At 37.3% G+C, this 20,189-nt stretch overlaps 1 pseudogene; it reads left to right on the top strand.

Moving 5' to 3' along the window:
- The first annotated feature begins 2,291 nt into the window (after positions 1-2,291).
- LOC114649356 (uncharacterized) overlaps positions 2,292-20,189 on the top strand; it is a 29,257-nt pseudogene continuing 11,359 nt past the window's right edge.

Raw genomic sequence — 20,189 nt, 5'->3', positions numbered from 1 at the left:
TGATCTTACTCTGTTTGATTCATATTGTTTAATTAACCACTTTGTTAAAGAGTACTCCTTTTTCTCACCACTTTAAGTCTCAGTCTCACATCGATTACATTTTTGTTTCTCAGTCTCCAGCTTCTGCTCTTACTAATGCTAGTCTCCTCTCATCCTGCATCTCTAATCATAAGTGTGCATTACGATGGCAGTTACCAATATTAACCCCCCTTTTTGCAATGTTTCAAGGAGCCAGAAAGGGGTGTCCTCTTTTCCCACTTCTCTTTATTCTTTCATTAGAGCCTCTGGCAGTTGCTGTCCACAACTCTGACAATATCAGCCCCATATTAATTAAAGATACACCCCAAAAAGTTTCATTGCATGTTAATGATATTCTTCTCTACCATGGTAATGCCCCTGCTGATCTATCCATGTTCTTGATGTGTTTATTGATGCCCTGTCCAGTATAAGATTAACTGGTCTAAGTTTTTTTTTTCCCACTAAATTCTTCCTGACATCTCTCTAAATTTCCCTCATTCATTCCCTGGACAGCGTCTTTCAGATACTTGGGATTAGACATCGAAGCCGGTGTCCAAGTGCTTGCAGCTGCCAACTTTTACTGTGTTCTGAAAGGTGTAAGAGACTCCATTTCTTTATAAATTGCTTTTATCCTCTCACTGGAAATCTTCTGCCCTTGTCTCTCCTGCACTCTGGAACTCTTCATTTTACAATGTTATTCTTCTTGAACTTTCTGTATCCTGGATCAACATCTCTTCTGGCTCTACAATCCACAACTGACTTCATGCTGTTCAGTTAGTAAATAGCTGGTTAGGGATTGCTCCATGAGGTAGTTTTTCCTGTCCACATTTTTATTTCTTTTATTTTGTTAACTTTACCTTGCGCTCCTGCGTGGTCTGTGTACCAGTTCATGCATCAGCTTTTTTTCTCCACTCTTATTGTGTTTCTAGTTAAACAGCCATCTGAGATTGGCTGGGTCTGTACCAGTTGGGGTGTGTTTTGTGTTTGTTCATATATAGTACAACAATTAGTTTTTATTGTTGGTTTTCTCTTCCTGGATTTCTTTTTCATTTTATCAATAAAACTTTGATCATGGAAAACATTATTTTTGTTAATACAGTATTCTTTTTTTATAACACACCATGAAATGACTCATAGAACCTGCAGGTACTGCGCAAACAACAGCCTTTTTACAGAAGCTCCACATTTCTCACTGTTTTTCTTTTTTATTTTATTGAACATACTAGTCTTATTTAAAATTAGAATTAATCTGGCTTCTGGCTTGTCAATGATAGTAGCCACAAGAAATCATATAGATGAATTTTAAATGGATTTTATATTTACCTACAAACTGCAATGCATGCAAACCCAGGTGCCAGCTTGTCCTGACTAGACTTCAACTACCTCAAGTCTGCAACACCTGAAACAGTAACAGACACTGAGAAAATAAATGTGGAGTGTATTCAATACTCCCGTAATCAGTTACTTGCACTGTGATCATCAGTTACACTTTACCATAGGAGCTGTTTGTCCGCAGTTGGAGAGGGCGACGTGCTAGCGCCAGAACAATAGCAAGGCAAAATGGTTTTAGAACTGGTCTACCATCTATTGTAATGAAAAATGTTTGATCACTGTCAAATAAGATGAATGAACTGTATGTGCTCACAGCGGGTCATAGAGCATACAAATACAGTGGTATGTTGTGTTTTACAGAGAGCTAGTTTAAACCAGATGTGCCGGACACTGTTTTAATGCTGAACTGATTTTGTCTTATTTGAGCAGACAGAGACCCAGGGAGGTGTGGAAAAAAGACAGGAGGGAGACTGGTCACCTATGAGAATGAGGAATGTTGTAAAAGGGAGCATATTACAGTTAATACTACAGTTTGTCATTCAGACATTGTAATTCTGACTATCAAAATGTTATTTGCCCAAGAAGAAAAATGACATCATCCTTAGTAGTGTCTATTTTCCTCTCTCTGCAAATGGGGACCTAACAAAAGAAATGATTCATTCTGCCACCAACACTTTTAATGATAACTCACTCCAACCCTACTGTTATAATATGTGTTGACTACAACCATGTGAGTTTGGAATGACAATTTTCTATCAGTTTGTGACCAGTTCCACTCAAAGAAATAACAAGTTAACAAGCTGGACCTGCTGTATTCAAATGCTAAAGATGTCTTTCAGTGTAATCTGCTGGCTGCTTTAGGCAAATCTGACCACAGTCTAATTCATCATATTCCTAGCTATGAGTCTGTTATTAGACAGCAACCTATAACCACCAGAATAATGACGTGGAGCCTGGTGGCTGATATAGCTCTGAATGACTTCTTCCAGATGACAGACTGGGAAATGATGTGCAAGTCACATGGTGACAATATTGAGGGACTCTGTCACTTCATCACAGACTATATTATCTTCTGCATCAACACCTCTAAGGAGCTAAAAGGTGACCTGAATGAGAAAAGTAGGCGTTCAAATCTGGTGGCAAAGAGGCTCTAAAGGATGTAGAGCATGAGGTAAAGAAAAAGCAGAGTGAAGGAAAGAGTGCTTACAAAACTAAAACAGAAAACAAACTTACTCAGAAAAACTTGAAGGATGTCTGAAATGGACTGGATATAATTACAGGACTCAAGAAATCCAGGGCTTAGGTGCTAGAAGGGGATGTGGACAGAGTTAACACTCAGTACCAATTTTTTAATAGATTTTCCACTACCACCTTCTTCCAATGACCAGTCTCCCCACACAATCTGTACTACCTGAACAACTCCTACCATGTCAACTGGAATGGCCAGTGACAAGCCCACCTCTGACTGTCAGTGTGGACTAATCATAACTGAAGATCAATTAAGAAGACAACTGAGAAAGCTAAACACTGGAAAAGCTGTGAAATGATATGAAGTCAGTCCTTGATCTTTATGGGCCTGTGCCGATCAACTTTGTGGCATCCTCTGTTTCTGTGCAGTCTGTCCTAAGGCTTCAGTAAGTGCCAATGCTTTGGAAAACACCTGTGCAATGTTCCTGTTCCGAAGAAGGCAGGTGCTTCTTCACCTAATGACTACAGACCAGTGGCACTTACATCTCACATCATGAGAGACTGGTCCTAGACTATATGAGTCCTCTTGTGGTAGATCACCTGGACCCACTTCAGCTTGCCAATCGCACAAAGATTAGAGTAGAGGATGCAATTATGTACCTGCTCCACAAAGTTTATTATCATCTTGACAAAGCAGGCAGCTACTATGAAGATTGTTTTTTTTGATTTCTCCAGTGCCTTCTATACCATCCAGCCATCCCTGTTTAAGGGTAAACTCAGATATGTAGGTGGATGACCTTCTGCTGTCCTGGATAATGAACCATCTGTCGGGCACATTGTAGTTTGTGAGACTCAAGGACTGTCTTTCAGGTACGGATGTGAGCAGCACTGGAGAACCACTCTGTACTCTGCCAATTACAACTATAACACCATGTTATGTCACTTTCAGAAAGTCTCTGATGATTCTGCACTTATGGTGTGTATTGATAAAGGGAATGTGATACAGTATAGGAATCAGCATCTTAACATCAACAAAACCAAGGAACGGATTATTGACTTTTGCTGCACCAAAGAGCCACTTTGTTTGATGATTATTCAAAGAGTGAATGTAGAGGTAGTCCACTCCTACAAGTACTTGAGGGTCCACATAAATGAGAGGTTGGACTGGTCTCAGGACACAGAGAAACTATATACTGTATAAGAAACGGCAGAGGAGGCTCTTTTTTCTTAGAAGACTGTGTTCCTTTAATGTGGAAAGTGACATCTTTCACATCTTCTATAACTTTGTGATGGCCAACATGATTTTCTACGCTGTGGTGTGCTGGAGTTGGTGGCACAGTGGCACAGTGGTAGCGCTGCTGCCTTGCAGTAAGGAGATCCAGGTTCGTTTCCCAGGTCCTCCTTGCGTGGAGTTTGCATGTTCTCCCCGTGTCCACGTGGGTTTCCTCCGGGTGCTCCGGTTTCCTCCCACAGTCCAAAGACATACAGGTTAGGTGTATTGGTGATCCTAACTTGTCCCTAGTGTGTGCTTGGTCTGAGGGTGTGTGTGTCCTGCGGTGGGCCGGCGCTCTTCCCGGGGTTTGTTTCCTGCCTTGCGCCCTGTACTGGCTGGGATTGGCTCCAGCGGACCCCCGTGACCCTGTAGTTAGGATATAGAGGGTTGGATAATGGATGGATGGATTAATGGTGTGCTGGACTGGTAGCATCACTTCAGGAGAAGCCCACTGGATCAACAAGCTAATTAAAAGGGCAAGCTCAGTTATAGGATGCACTCTGGGCTGCCTTGTGGTAATAGTGGAGGAGAGAATTTAAACAAAACTGAGTGCCATTATGAACAATGCTGCACATCCTCTGTGTGACACACTAACATTGAGTACTTTCAGTCAACAAATTATTCAGCAGAAGTGTGTCAAGAAATGCCACTGGGGCTCCTTTATACCAACAGCAATATGTCTACATAATGCCTCACTGTGACTATGACAGCCAAGTCAGAACTTTTCTTTCTTTTTAATGTTCTTGCTTTGTAGTCATTCTGGTTTATGTTCAGACCAAAATGTGTGTGTATATTTATTTTTTTTACTAATCCGCCTATTTATGCATTTATTTATTTAAATAGCTTTTGAAAAAAGCCACATTTCCCCATGGAGACAAATAAAGGTCTGTCTATCTACCTATCTATAAAATGCAGTGCACAAATCAAAACTGGTAACATGGAAACACTTTTCTCACAAGTTATTCACTGAAATTCTGTGATGTTTTATGCTAACTCCTTAATAAAAAAAACATTTAGTTGCTGCTGTCATAAGACACAGAGACTGGTGAGATCTCAACACCACCTCCGACACTCTGTTCTTCATTGCTGGCGGATGGCATTGGAGATCATGAAGAATGCGCCTGTTTGAAATAATCTGTCAGTCACAACTATTTTGTGTGCCGCTTGAGATCTTTAAATGTCTCGGAGTATGGAAGCATGGCAGAGACGAGCTGACGTTTAACCTTGAGGCTGCTTTCGATGATGGGATCAGCAGCCTTGATATCTCCAGCCAGCTGGTCACGGCCAGCAATGGCTGCCGACATTCTGGCATGAAGTGTATCTAACATCTTTGTTTTCTTACTAAGCAGCGTCACTGACTTTGCACGTTTGAGCTTAGAGTCTGGAAGACTTGCAATACAATTTAGGTGGATAATTACAACACAATATAGATTTTTAGCCAAAACAAGGAAAACATCTAACATATTCACAGGGGGTTCTTTACAGTGATAGAGTGAACAAAAATTGATGAAGCACCTTAGTAGGTAACTAGCCACTCGCCAAATTTGCATGCATCATGCCTATTATTTTTTCTCTATTTTGTATAGCCACAAAGATGAGGTCACTATAAAACAAGCAAATGCTTAAAGTTGCAAAAGTTAAATATGGAAATGTTGAGGATTGACTTTATATTTAAATGCACTTATTTATTATTTTAATTTGTATGATATTATTCTTGCTTATTGTTATTTATACTGTATATGTACCACTAACTGGAGATCTATCCAGGACTTATTCTAGCCTTGTATCCCATTTTCCTAGAAACAGCTCCAGCCCTCTGCTATCCTATTGCATGGTTCAGAAAATGAATGGATGGACTGGTGGATATTACTGTTTTGTATAGTAGTGTCTATAAAAAAAAAATTGGTGTAGAATTTTAAATTCTTACCTGGGATTCTAAGTTAGCTAGTTATTGTTTTGGGTTTTCAGCCTGTATCTGAATGCTGGGATTGTGAGAGAATAACTGAGAGAAAAAATAACTGCAAAAGTCAGAGCAGCAGTGTGGTCTGAATGCTAAAGCATTAAAAATTAAGGTACAAAATACTGCAAAGTTTATTTCCTAACTTTGTATCACTATGTGAATCTAAGCAAATCACAGAAATAGTTAGTATTCCAGTGCTAAGAATTCAAAAATATTTATGCAAACAAGGATGTCATACGTGTACAGTAGTTAATATATTACTTCATCACAGATGCAGCAGTCAGAGTTCAAAACCCATATGCGGCTGCGGTCTGTGTGGCATTAGGTCATTCTCCTTTGGCTGTGTGCTCTGGTTTTCTTTCTAAAAACATTCATGTTAAGATCACTGATCATTCAAAAATTTGTGAGTGTTCAACAGTGGGTCCTTTGATGAAATGCTGCTCCATCTAGGTTTGGCTCCTGCTTTCACTCTGATGCTGCCTGGATGGGCTACAGCCCTCTGTGAATCCCTAATTGATTTAAGTAGGTTGCAGAATATACAGTATGTTATGAGTCAATGGTAATATTTGGAACACTGCATTAATCCCCAAGGGGAAATTGTCTTTTCACATGAATAGCCAAAGTGATTAATGCATTTTCTTCACAGTAACAGTTTTCTTTTTTCACCCATATGCACATGAGTTGTTGATGGGTGTTTTATTTTACTGATTCATCTGGTGCTTCCAGATTGGCCTGCTTCAATGAGTATGGTTAACAATGGTTTACTATCCCATCCAGAGCTGGGCCCTGCCTTGTTCATGCAACTGTTTTCCATACCAACTTTTTCATGTGGATAACTGTTGTATACTTATAAAGCTTCATTGGATGGTAATCACTATAAAATACAGTGTGGTTGATGAAAAAAACAGACTTTAAATAAGGGAAAGGCTGTCCTGAGAGCATCTCATTTTTATACACATTTATACTAACTAAATGCCAGGGAAGCTGGTGGTGGCAGCATTGGCACTCCAGCTACTGTAAAAAACCTCTCACTGTTCTGTTGTATTTGAACTAGTGTGGTGCTGAAGTGTTATCCATTCCACGGCTGTGATCTGGTCCTAATCTGGGATCCTGAGGTGGTTTGTCACGTGGTGGGTACGGCAACACGTTTTATCAGTTCATGCTCCCAACCTCTTTCCTCTCTCTCTAACTGTAAATGATTTTATTTAACTTACTGAGTAATTGCAAATATCTAACAAATTATTTTTAAAATAACAGGGAGTCAATATACTGGAGCCACATAAGAGACATTTGATAATCAAATCACTAAAATATAGAGTACCTAAAATAAGGGCGAGATTGATTCTAAATTTATGTTTTATAGATCTAGAGGCATGCTTAAAAATCAGACATCTTTTTATAAAATCTGAAACAGAATGTTTAATTTTATAACAAAATCTGTAAAGTCAGAAGCAATATTCTAAATGTTACATGGCAGAAAAGGGAATCTGCATTGTAGTAAGAAAATTAAACTCTAATTTGCAGACCAGCATAGTTTTTTAAATTATTATTATTATATTTTCAGAGCATTAGGAAGGCAATTTTAATGAAATATAAGGAGAAAATGTCTGGCTTCCCTCTTCTTGACTCCCCATACTATTTATATTGTAAAAAATACTAACAAGCATTGCTTTAGATCTGCCCTTGTCTCACAGGATTCCCATTCTCACCTGTGGTTCCTTCTCTGCTCCTTAACACATTTGTTTGTTTTTCCATTTACAGAGTGAATCATGCAGCACAGCATCTTGTTGCCTCTAGTGCTCACCTCCAGCATGGCTCCCACATCTGACATTTTACACTACTAATAAATTACAATGAAACAATAGGCAGCAACACACAGCAACCTCTGCTTGCCACTGGGACAACAGAGACAATGAAAATATTCATTTCAGAAATTAGTGCACCTGTTACAATGACCAAATTTGGCCTAATCTTGTGTATAGATTTACAACCCATCATGTAATTTGTGTGATCTATTCAAAGCTCCATTTTTTTTTCTTCATCTCTGCTAGTATTTCATTGTTTGCTATTTCTCTTGCTGCTTACCTTTTATAAAGGTCATTTTCATGTACTTCTTATTCTGTTTTGTCATACATCCAAGTCTTTTACCAAGTCTTTCTGGTCAAGGTGGTGGATACTCAATCCTAAATCCTTTATTGTCTTGATTCTTTCCCTTATCTCTATTAATGGGAATACTGTATCAACATCTTTTTTTCATTTGGGGTATTAGTCCTTCCTACTCATTCCTTACTTGTTTTTAGAGTGTGTTGTAATTAAGCATTGATTAAGCATAGTATTATTTGATCCTTAGCAACAAAGGTCCATTATGTTTTCTTTCTGTAGTTAATAGGAATTCAGAGATTTTAAATCAAGTGTTGTACCAATGAAACACTAGACATATCTGAGGATTATTGTGAGAATGAAAACGGGACCTTGTGATGCTTAAAAAAACAGAGATGTAGTTGAAATAAAGCAAGAAGTTAAAACTGGGAGATCAAAAACTGGAAACAGAAACCCATTGACAAGACAAGAAATAGAAGCTGGGGGTAAAACAAAGTTGGAACCACCAGAACCTAGCACTAGGGCCTGCTTGAAACTGAAACTAACTACTTCTAAAGAGAATTGATTTCTTTGATGCGAATTCACCAAGGGATAAAGCATATAGAGGCCATATGTCTGATCCATAATTTTATCACCATGATGGTTGAATTGGTTGAAAAAGAATTCCATAAGAAAAAATAAACTTTGTCAAATCAAAATACAAAATAAAATAAAACCATAGCAATGGAATCCTTGGGTAAAAAACACAAACAATAAAATACATAGAAATTAATGTATAACAATGTGTTAAAGTGACATGAACAACAAAGAAAAAAAATTGTCACACTTGGGTCACAGATTTGCACAGAGACACAGGAGGTTGTAGAAAAGAAAGGAACTTTATTCAAAACACTGCAAACAAACATTTGTCTCTTTTCAAAAGTTTAAACATGCTCTTCCATGACAATTCAGAGATGACAGTTTTCCCAGGAGGAGAGAATGTCTGGGAGAGGGGTAAGGAGAAGCAAGAAATCAGTTTTAAGCAACTGAGAGAAGCCCGTACTGGCTTTTTGAGAAGGCGGAGTACCGCGCGGGAGGCAGATTACGCGACAGAGCCGGCCAGAAGGGAAAGGAGAAATGTGAAGGTAGTCTGTCTATGTTTCCTAGGGTTTTTCCCAGGGGCGTCTGTGTCTTTTTGGGGGTACGATTAGCTTCGCAGCTCACAAAATGTTTTGTTAATATGAATCCTGAGCTCATGAATATCATTTGCTAGAAAGCTTCACTTAATATGCAATATGTTTATACTAATTTTCCAGACCTAGTTGCAGGGAGGAAGTAGATTGCAATGTTTCTTTGGAACAATAGGATGCAAGTATGAACTTTTCATGAATTAGGTTGCTCATCATTCACAGGCCACACACATTCACATCCAAAACATACAGTAATTAGCTACAGTGCAGGATGAAAGAAAATATAGAAGAAAATCTACTGAATCCGAGGAGATTGTTTAAACTCTACACCCAATAAATAGGCCAGAATTTAAATTCAGCCTTACGGGGCTGTGTTCTATGTGGTGAAATAAAAAACTGGCAAACTTACCAAACCACATTAGTTTAAAATTTATTCGGATATATTAAATGAATTACAATGTCTTTGGTAACAAATTACTCTGCCCCAAATGCATTATAAGAAATCACAACTTAAAGTAATTTCCAAAACCTTTATATGTTCTTATCTGTTACATGGATAGCTTAAAAGCTTAAGATACTCAAAATGCATTTAAAAGATTTAGTCAAATTTTAAGATATACCATACATATATTTCCTTCCTGCTTATCAACAGATTGTCAAAAGGAGCATTCCTGCACACCCTGCAGCCGAATTAAATCAATTTCTCTTCTCGGCCAGCATCTTCAAAGATATGATCAGATTGGTTTCCATAGAGATATAATTGTAGCACATTGTTAGTAGTGATGGATGAGGAAATTGACTCACCTTTTATTGTTTCAATAGCTGTCTGAGTTGTAGAATGGAATTTTCAGAATAAATTTTGTTTTCAGAGATAGGTTCACTTGAAGTATTGACTTTAAATTGTGATCAAATATTGAACACCTTGACTCCATAATATTAATAGGAAATCAGGTTTGTAATAGCTTTCATTATTTAGGTTGGTGTATTTCAGACAATGGAAGGTACAATAACATGATTAAACACAGAATGGCATTTGCAAAATATTTAGTCAGAAAAAAATGAAAGTTTATTAATAAAGTATATGAAATTTAACATGAAGATAATTAAATTCTGGTCCACAGCATTTTAAAGTTCTGGGACATGATCAATCATAAAGGGAGAAAAAAACACAGCAACAGTATTTGAAATGTCAGCAGAAGAAAAAATAAAGATGCATGGTTATAAAACCAATGAGTACATTATGCAAAAAATAAAAAAATAAATAAATAACCTAGGGCTCAGATGCATTCTAGAAGGAGATGAGATTAGAGGAAAAGAGACCAGGAAGGCAACCGGGATCAGAGTTGTTTTATAAAAAGGAAGAGGCACTTTTACTTAGACCAAGTAAAAGACTAAGTACTAAAGTACTAAGACCTGTTAAATGGCGTAAATGAACAAAGTGGATGCTTTCATTTAGACAAAATGACAATGGTAATCTGACCCATTAAAACATTACACTCCTGTGGCTTTTTTTTTATTTGTAAAGTGCTTGGTCATGATGAACACTATTATGGGTCTAACGCAGTTCAAAGTGTCAAATAATAATTTGACTATACTATATATACTGTAGAAAAAAAACGAGAAGGAGATCATAAAGTGTTGGGGCACGATAAGGCAAACAACATATATTTGATGTGGAAAAAAATGAACAACATAAGAAGGATGTCTTTTTAGTCATGGTTTAGAGCAGATTGTGGTGGAACTCCTTAAGAGGAAGCCAGAGGGAGCAGGCAGGCTCAAGAGGATGGAACCCTGAAGTGATGTTATTGCTGGTCATCAGATCTGTTGAGGAGGAAGGAGGGGAAACATTAGGAAACAATACAATACAATTTATTTTTGAATAGCCCAAAATCACACAAGAACTGCCGCAATGGGCTTTAACAGGCCCTGCCTTTTGACAGACCTCCAGCCTTGACTATCTAAGAAAACAAGGGAAAAACTCCCAAAAAAACCCTTGCAGGGAAAAAATGGAAGAAACCTTGGGCAAGGCAGTTTAAAGAGAGACCCCTTTCCAGGTAGGTTGGACGTGCAGTGGGTGTCAAAAAAAAGGGGTAAATACAATACAATACACAGAACAGAACACGTTATCCTCAATACAATATAACAGTGCAATAGAAATATTACAAGTACAGAGCAGAATTCAATAGTAAACGATATCACATAATATGATCTGGATTTGTTCAGAGTCCTAGAGACTTTGGCCATCAAGCTGCCTTCCACTATTGGCTATTCCATAGCTGAGTCAGCACTGGGCCTGAAGAAAGGACCTCTCTACCTGACGATTCCTGCGATCCACCATCAGAGATGACTACCTTAGGCAGGCAAAACAACCTGGCAGTTGGGCAGTGGCACCAAGTGCCACATTTGAGTAACGAGAAGAGAAACAAAATAGGTAAGGGTTATGTTACTTATGTTTTAGTGCTAATAACTAGTAACAGATACCTGTATGCAGTCTGTACAGTTAATCAGCAGCTCTAGTCAGGATATACTAAACTGAAGTAGTGAGTCTTCAGCCAGGATTTGAAACCTGAGACCGAAGGGACATCTCTTATAGTAGCAGGCAGACCATTTCACAGTTTAGGAGCCCTGAAACTAAAAGCTTGACCTTCCATTGTTTTTTTATTAATCATTGGAATCACAAGCAGACTGCCATCTTGAGATCTTAATGTTCGTTCTGGTTTGTAAGTCATGATAAGTTCAGACAAGTAAGCCAGACCTTGGCCATTTAATGCTTTATATGTTAAAAGGAGGATTTTGAAATCTGCCCTAAACTTAACCGGGAGCCAGTATAAGGATTTAAGAACTGGAGTGATGTGTTCATATTTTCTTGTTCTTGTAATAATTCTTGCAGCCACATTTTGGATTAACTGGAAGCTGTATAAAGAACAGTTTGAACATCCAGTGAACACCGCATTGCAGTAGTCAATCCTACTAGAAATAAATGCATGAATTAATTTCTCAGAATCCTGCTTATTTAGAAAAAAGCATTCATTTCTCAACATTTTTAAGATGGAAGAAACATGATTTAGACAACTAAGAGAGTTAAATAATGACAAAATACTATTGCGATCAGCATCATTTCCTCCAATAATAAACAACTCTGTTTTATCAGTGTTTAGAGACAAGTAGTTCTCATCTGTCCATTCCTTTAATTCACTAACACAACTAATTAAGGACAACATTGGACAAACTTCATTTTGTCTTAAAGCAAGGTTTAACTGGGTGTCATCTGCGTGCGAGTGAAAATGAACATTATGTTTTCTAATGATAGATCCCAGTGGAAGGATGTAAAGTGAGAAACAGTAAAGATCCCAGTACTGAGCCCAGTGGGACACCATATCTCAGTACTGTGTATAATGATGGAGTACTGTCTGCACATTTCTGTACGTACTTGAATCTATTTGATAAATAAGAGCTAAACCATGCAAGGACGGTGCCTGTACAGTAAAATAGAATGGTCAATGGTGTTAAATGCTGCACTTGATTCTAACAACATACTGTAATTACAGTAGAGTTTCCTTCATCAGAGGATATCAGAATGTTGTTAACAATACGTGTTAGTGCCAATTCTGTACTATGACCAGTGTGGAAATCAGACTGGAATTTCTCAAGGAAATCGTGATGCGTAAGGTGTGACTGAAGCTGATTGGTTACTACTTTTTCAAGTATTTTAGACAGAAAAAGTAAATTTGAAATGTGTCTATAATTATTAAGTATATGTGGGTCTAAGTCTGAATTTTTAAGTAATGGTAATGGTAAACAGCACCAACAATTGACTACAGTGTATGGCAAGCCTTTTTTATGAAGTTTAATGTACATTAAACGCTTTAACTGCCAGACAGCTTCAAGGAGTTCAGTAAACAATGCTGCATGAACCATTGCAAAAAAAAAAAAATCACATGTTCTGCTTTTGTGACATGAACAATACTGTGTTTAAATGTGCAATTGCATATTATACTGTACACACTTTGTTTATGGTGCTCCACTTTGAAACTGCTATAGAAAATCTGCAGTACCTTTATGGATTCTTTTTGTCTAGTCTTTCTCTTCTATAATCTTCTATATTCAACAATATTTCATATTTCATTTAATTTTTTTTACTACATTTATTTAAATATAAATGGAGCTGGGAGTGGCAGTTTCCAGCCATGAGTACTATGAATAGGCTATATAAAATACTGAGTATTTTCAAGATGATTACATGTACATCTAAAGTAAAGGGATTATTTTCAATTTAAAGGATTTAAAATAAAGTCTATTTGGTGATTCTAAATTGGCCCTAGTGCGTGCTTGGTGTGTGGGTGTGTTTGTGTGTGTGTCCTGCGGTGGGTTGGCACCCTGCCCAGGATTGGTTCCTGCCTTGTGCCCTGTGTTGGCTGGGATTGGCTCCAGCGGACCCCCGTGACCCTGTAGTTAGGAATATAGCGGGTTGGAAAATGGATGGATGGAAAATAAAGTCTATGGTATTTCTCAGCATAGTCCAGTTTTTATATTCAAATACTGCCTATATTATTCTGTACGCTGTAAAAGACCAGGCCCCAGGCACAGACAGACAGACACCGTATGTCTTAAACACACACGTTTAATTTTCTTCACCCATGGGCGCACGTCTTCCCCGTGACCCACAGGCAATACACAGTCCCACACAAGCACAGTTCACCACAGCAACAATCCTTCTGGCAGCACCACCACTCCTCCTCAGGCTTAGTCCTCCTTCTCCCGACTCTGGCTCTCTCGAATGGTGGTGGCTGGCCTTTTTTATACCCCACCCGGAAGTATTCCAGGTGCTTGATCACCTGGGCCTAATTGCATTTCCGGGTGGGGCTGAGGAATTGACTAGCCGGGCTGCAAAGTCCATGCAGCTCCCCCTGGCGGCCATCCGAGCCCCCAACCAGGCTGTGGAGGACTCCATCTCCCATGGAGCCATGTGCCCGGTTGGGGAATCATCGTCTGCCAGGGAGGCTGCCACCAAGCGTCCCAGGGGAGGTATTGAGCTGTCTATGGTAGCTCCACCGGAACAGATGCAGTAGGGGCGTCCCAGCCAGGCATGGGACCCGACTGTCCTTCACAACGCTTATTAATATAGACTAAGAAATATGACTCTTTTTTTTGGTAATTAAATCGTCAACCTTGAGGGTCCTTGTCAATCTCATTTGTTCTTCCTTGTCTAACCCTTTCTACTGTTTCAAGCACCTTACCTTAACTAATGCTCTACTGTATTTCTACAAGTTGTGGTAACATTCATTTATGAATGTAAGAGAGTTGTAATCTGTTTGATCTCATGAATCTGATCATATAATACGTTTTAGCCAGTGTTGCAAATGGAAAATGGAGACAACAGTGTTTTTAATATTAGTGCAAAGCTGAGAGGACAAGCCTGTACTTGACTCATGGCATTGTAGATATGATCTCTTGTTCTGATACAGAATATTGGTTTTAAACACAATTTGGCCTGCATTGAAAGCAGTATTAGGAATCAACATGCTGTGAAGAATTTAGTCCAGCAAAGGTCATACATGAATAATGTATTCATGCCAAACATAATGTGTTAAGTTGTGAGAATATGCATTTAATGCATACACCCATAATAATATCCTTTTCATGGTAATACATTCAAGGTTAATTTGTGATTATTTAATATGAAAAATATGGAAAGGCCATGAAAGTAATTGACATCAGAGTCATCTTGTTTTTATTTGTATCTTTCCTACCTAGATATATACCTTTCATGTGTTGTGTTCATTTTGGACATTTTGTTATTACAGAAAGGTATGTCTTAACAACAAATAAACAAAAAAATGCTAGCAATGACAAGAGATAAAAAGTTGTATTATGTACCACCTCCCTGAATCCCTATTGTTACCAAAAATGAGATATTACACAATTTATTCAAAAATAACCTTTTCTTCAGTTTTAAATTTAAGCTTTCCAGATATGCAGTAGGTATTTTCACTTTGATGTTTGATGTATTTTAGCTGAAATGAGATTATTTATGCCGCAGTTGTTGAAAATGCAGTTGCTTAGATGTTGTTCTATGCAGGGATTGGGAGAGTCCCTTGAGTAATCCATATATGCAGAATTGTATGCTTGCTGTTTGTTTAAAAAAAAATAACAACAGAACAACAAAACAAAGTCAAAGTGCTGAAGTTGTTGAGTACTGCTGAATGGTTAAACTTAAACATGAATTTCAAAGAGGCAAGTCTATGTTTTACAAAGTAAAATTACCTTATTAAGTATTTCACTTTTGGGTATTCAACATGCTTGTTTTGCAAACAGAGTAGAGCTAGACAGGTAAACAGGTGTAAAAGTTTCAAGTGTCTACGGCACACTCAAATGCTGTATACAGGAAAGAGGTAGTCTATCCATCTAAAATTTTTCAAGTGCGGCAATCACTTATCAAAAACAATACTTTCAAACAAGAAACAGGGTCAAAAGGTCATGAAATCGAACAATCAAGAATAATCATATGAAATGCAGGAATCAAAAACAGACAGTGAAACTAATATATATGATGATGTCATAAAAATAGTGCTAAAATAATTCAATGATGAAACTACAGCTGTGGTAAATTCAAAATTGAGAAAAAATGAACTTATGTAAAATAAAACATTACTGATATTAAGAAACAGATTCACTGAAATAGTTTAGATTTATTAGGGAAAAGATCATAACAATCTTTCTAACAGGTCAAATTAGACGAATGGTCCAGATCAGAATGCAAGGTCAGTTCACTAGACGTACAGTGGCTCAGAATGTAAAGGGCTACCCTAAAATGTCAAGAACCAGAATCTATTCAAATGTTTAGTTTGCTCAAGCACGTGTCTCTCACAGTCTTTCTTTTAACTCCTTAAAGTTAGGATGCAGTATAATGTGTTCAGCCATCCATTATATCACGGCAGCCTGGACATCACATACAGTATCATGTAATGCCTGAATCCCTTGAATATTAATGCACAGCTTCTGAAGGTTCATAATAGCAGCACCCAGAAAATAAATAAAATGATGGTCATGAAAAATATGTACACAAAATGGTAATGAGATCAGATCAACAAACTAACATCTAACAGCCCTATTGGTCAGACATTCTGCATAACATATATTCTAAATTGCATTGTTTCAAATCGTGATTTCAATTTGAAATCAATCGTTCAGCCCTACACAAAATAGGATTATTTACAAATTACAATGTCTATAACTACAGATGCATAAATGAAAAACACCATCAATACATTACTCTTACTTGATTGATTTCAACAGCTATCTTTTTTATGTAATCCAAATCCACTTCTAGGGGTTCAAAAGATAAAAAAATGCTTCAACAAAAACAATTTCAATAACATTCCATCAGTTATATTTTGTATCAACCATTAGTTATTCTCTTCAATAAGTGATTAAATAATTATGTGTATGAAGGGTAGTCAATTTTGTTCTATTGCTTAAATCATGGAATATTTTCTCCACAGAATGCTATTGTAACCAGGCCTTTGTTCAACAAAACAATACCCAGCGACCTATGCACTCACCAGGGCACACAATTTCGCAGCCCCTCCCATATCTTATATCTTACCACTCATTAGTAGCCAGTGACAACCCACCTAAGATTCACTGAGCTTTATTTGAATAAATGCCACTTTTCTTTCATTAGCCTATATTTTCTTAGCTTTTAGAACAGTTGTATAGTGAAATTCTTAGTTTACACAATTAATAAGATTCTGTACAGACAAAAAAAAAAGAACCTGCAAGAAGCAAAGTCTGGAGGCTCTAAGCCTCCATATATACTGTAGAAACATCTCAGTTTATTTCAGTGCTATTAAATCCACTGTGCTTGATGACCTAATTAAAAAGGAAAATCAGTTATTAGCATGAACCTGCTTTTGGGTTAAATTATTACTCACAGTGGAAACTTGCAGCGAGTTTGGCTTCCAAGAGGAATGTACAGTAGGAGACTTTTGAAGTGATATATAGAGGAGTGAGTAAAGAGCACATCTACAGAAATAGAGTTAGTTCATTAGAAGTTAATACTCCACTTAATATAGCATTTCTCATCATGACTAAAGTTATGGGATTGTTTTCCTACAGTTTTAACCTTTAAAATAAATTTATTGTAATCTTTATAGTTTGCAAAACAAAACATTAGGGCGGTATTTTTAAGAGAATGACCAGCTCACTGTCAATATGGAGTTTGAACATTTTCAGGTTATCTCAAGCTCATCAAGATGCAGTGTTTTTGTTGACTGATGACTTTGAATACACTTGGTGCGAATGAATGAATTCTGAGATGGATGTATTTCACTCTAGCTTTTTTTTCCGGCTTTATTTCCGCTTCTGCTAGTACAGGTTGTGGCATTATCTTGCAAATGATCGGATGTAAATGATGCCATAAGATTTTCCAAAAACATTTGTATTTTATATCAGAGCACACTTGATCTTCCTGCGAGGCGTATGGAGTTGAGAACACAAAGAAAACCCTGGGGGAGGCATATTCTATCCAGCAGGGGGAGGGAACTGGTTGGAATAAGTTCTTTTGTAATTGCGGCATGTTACATAACCCGAAACTATATAGATATGATATTAAAAGGCAATACCCCTCCCTTAGTGATACAGCGGTAAGAAATCACATAGCAGAAAAAACAGCTTTCTTAAATGATGGTTATGTGGAAGCCATGACAAGACCATTACCGAAGTGGGAGCTTGATGTATACAGTCTGCCATTTTTGTCGCTGCGCTAGAAGGATTTTCAGGATCGTATGACGTTATCTCCCATCTGTCCGTCGGCTTCAAAGGTATGCCGGGCAATGTTCTAAGGCTTTATACTCTTTCTCCATGTGCAGGCCTCCACTTAGGTAAATCATGCCATTCCAAACAAGGAAAAGAAGATTCAATGTCATGCGGACTCTGACAAACACAAAAATAGTACAATGCCCATTTCGCAGTTGTCCCTTTCTTGTCTTCTAATGCTTGCCTAGCAGTTCTAAATGATGAGCCCCTGTGTACTAAATCTGACCTTCTGTTAGCTGTACATGCGAGTAGATTTATAAAATATTTTTTGTACAGAGCACAGTAACATATTAAACTTTTATACTTATTACACATATGGACGTCTGGATCTCTGAAAGCAGATCTTTCCTCTTTTGAGAAGAAAAGAACAAACTATAGAAGATCACAGAATTTTCAAGGAAGACTTTTATATGCACAATAAGGTTAGAAGCTGAAGAGCTGCCACTTACATTCATGTGTTACTGGGATGCTATAAGAAGGGACCATATCAGAAAAGGGATTTCATTTTCTATAAGCCCCAGAGAAGGAGCTTACCATCAGAACAAAGAGCGATATGACAGAAGATGGACACTATTCGTAGAAACTAGTTATGATGACTATACATTTAATACCTGAAGGCAGTCCGAACACTTTTAAGCACAAAATTATTAACTTATTTTTCTACAGAAGAGGCATGTCTATTAACTGCCAACAGCTTATGGTAGGAAAAAAAAAACATTTCTTGAATATTTACTTTGGGAATGGATACTTTAATAAAAAATTTTGGTTTATTAACTGTCAGCCCACCGAATACCTCCCCCCCCCCCCCACACCCCACTTACAAAGAATAGAAGTAAATGTAAATTTACTGGCTCATGTCCACACCACTGTCCTTCCGCCTCTGCGGGTTGAACCGTGAGGCTGGCTCCTTTCTACCACTACTGTACCTCGTCATCCATGAGACCTCTCAGAGTGGTTAGTCAGTTCTGTTCCTCTGCAGTGTTCTACAGGAGCAGTCCTACCCCCAGAGCACACTGCCCCATCTGGGGCTTTGTCCCCAGCTGCCAAGCTGCCTCCTCCTCTGCCTTGTGTTTTTTTTTTTTCCTTCTTAGATTTCACTTCCAATTTTGTCTTTCTCATCCTTTCCCTTTCCTTTAGATCTCTCCCAGGCTCTTTATACAACTATGGGTGTGGTTCCCTAATTATGACCCACAGAGTGCCAATGTGGAATAGCTGAGCTGATCCTGTCTCATGTTAACAAGCAATTAGTTTAACTCCACACCAAATATATTGCAGCCAATGCATAGAGACTGAGACACACTGCTTTTATTAATAGCTCTGCACTGCCATGGACCACTAACATATAGCGCCACACTTCTTTGTCTATTAGGTCTTTTTTTTTTTAATTTAAATGAAGAGCCCAGGCTGCCTACATTTGATTGGAAATACTTTTTTATTAGTGCTTTAATAAAGTCCAGTCTATTTTCATTGTTTTTGATTCTTTATTTTAGTTCCTGTTAATAAACTATTTTGTCAGTTAAATCTGATGAAGTAGTAATAAAAATTTTTTTTATCTTTAGCAAAATGTCTTTTTGAAACACTACTTACTATTTTTTTTTACCATACATGATAATATTGTTCTACTGTTGATTTTATATATGAGGTAATTTAATAATGTATCAATCTTTAACATTGAAAGAGAGAACAGAACTAGTACTTGAAATTACAGTATTTTGTGTAATAATTTCCACATTAAAATAACTCCACTCAATAAAATAAAGTGTCAAAGTGACAGTTTAAATATTTTTTAACAGAAGCAATTATTTACATTTTAAATTCCCTGCACTTTCAAAAAAGAAGAAAAACACATTTCCAATATCCTCTTTTATTTTAGAATATCCAAAATATCTTTTTCTCAAGAGCACTGAACATGACTAAAGCTCTTGATAGAAAAAGCTTGCAGTGGCTTTCATTAAATATTAGTTGAATTTGTGCAAGGCAGATGGGACTCTACCTAAGGCAAAAGTCCTGTGAAGTGTTAAATCAGTTTATTGTGTCTACCCAGTGGTCGTCATTTTAGTTTTTGGCAACACACACTTTATTTCAGATGATTTATTTGTTCACAGTAGCGTATAATAAGAGTGTTTTAAAACACAATATTTTATCATTCAGTCTGACAGATTTAAAAAAAGAATAGTGTTATCTATTTTTGTATTACTTTGCCTATGCTTTTGTAAAATGCATAGGAAGAATTAAATTGCAATTATTATATTAAAATATAGTATAATATAAAATGTAAATACTTTATGTAACTCTGAATTAAATTTACTTAACTCCAAAAATATAAACTTTG

The sequence above is a fragment of the Erpetoichthys calabaricus genome, chromosome 3 (assembly GCF_900747795.2).
Source record: "Erpetoichthys calabaricus chromosome 3, fErpCal1.3, whole genome shotgun sequence".
NCBI lineage: Eukaryota > Metazoa > Chordata > Cladistia > Polypteriformes > Polypteridae > Erpetoichthys > Erpetoichthys calabaricus.
This window is presented reverse-complemented; position numbering and strand designations above follow the sequence as displayed.